The following is a 1,542-nucleotide window of genomic DNA, read 5'->3' on the forward strand; positions in this document are numbered from 1 at the left end:
TTCTGCTATGTTTGAAGTTTACGAACTCAAAAACCAGTCACCTTAGGTACGTGTACCCGTACGCGTACTGGCGGAACTTTTTCACCCGAAAAAGTCTGCTGAGTTTGGAAATTAAAACAAACTCAAAATCTTGTAGCCTAGGTACGCATACCCGTACGCATACCCAAGCTTGTTATTTCTCAGATCGGTAGTTCATGGACTTAAAACAATAAATTATAAGGAATGCAATCTTTGCAAAACAATTTTGTTTCAGTTGTGTCTATGTATAAATACCTAAGTAATTGAACAACTCTTGAACTAGTTCTTATGAGTCATTTAAACTAGTTATGAGAAAGATGAATACGGTTGATATGAAAGCACCCATATGGCTAACCATTGGTCAACCATTTCAAACCAAAATGAATACATTTTATTTTTGTGTGACAAGCTAAGTTTCGATCTAACGGTTGAAAGATATTAGCTTGGATAAATCAGGTTTTTCATCTAACGGTGATTACTGAATTCTTTGTTACCAAGGTAACCTAGATTGCAAACCCTGATTTGAAAACTATATAAGGAGACGTCTAGCAACTGTGCAAAACTAATCCCCACACCTCCTGTGTAATACTAGTTGGTTTGATATAGTCGATTCTCCTTTAATCGTAGGTTTCTTCTCGAGACCGTGTCGATTAACGAATTGAAGACTTCATTGGGATTGTGAAGTCAGACGAAACTACTTCTCTTGTAGTTGAGCGATATGATCTTTCCATTTTCTATCGTATGAGTTCAATTGGAATAATTGACTTGAGATTATATTTCCGATAGGTCAAGATAAAAAGAAATCACAAACATCTTCGTCTTATCGTTCGTGATTCCACAATATCTAGTTCGCTACCATACGATTTAGATTATTGTGAGGTGATTGATAATACTAGATTATTGTGAGGTGATTTAAAAAATTCTATCTTTGTAGACTTTTCTGTGTGATACAAGTTTGTTTATTAAACTCTTCGACTTTGGTTCGTAACAATTCTTGGTTGTGGGTGAGATCAGCTAAGGGAATCAAGTGTGTAGCATCCTGCTGGGATCAGAGACGTAAGGAGTGCAAATGTACCTTGAATCAGTGTGAGATTGATTAAGGTTCAACTACAGTCCAGACCGAAGTTAGTTTGTAGTAGGATAGTGTCTGTAGCGGCTTAATACATTGTGGTGTTCAATCCGGACTAGGTCCAGGGGTTTTTCTGCATTTGCGGTTTCCTCGTTACCAAAACTTCTGGTGTCTGTGTTATTTATATTTCGCATTATATTTTGTTATATAATTGAAATATCACAGGTTGTGCGTTCGTATCGATCAATTGTGAAACTCCAACCTTTAGTAGTATATTGGAAATTGATTGATCCTTGGACACTGGTCTTTGGTACCGTCCAAGTTCATCTCTCTTGTATTTAATTGAGACTCGCAGATTGCTTAAGTAAGATTTAAATCAAGAGACATAAATATAAGAACTCTTTGATATACGTTTCTATTAATTGAGTCTAACCGTCTAGTTGATTCTCATAAAA

Source organism: Papaver somniferum, chromosome 10 (genome assembly GCF_003573695.1).
Source record: "Papaver somniferum cultivar HN1 chromosome 10, ASM357369v1, whole genome shotgun sequence".
NCBI lineage: Eukaryota > Viridiplantae > Streptophyta > Magnoliopsida > Ranunculales > Papaveraceae > Papaver > Papaver somniferum.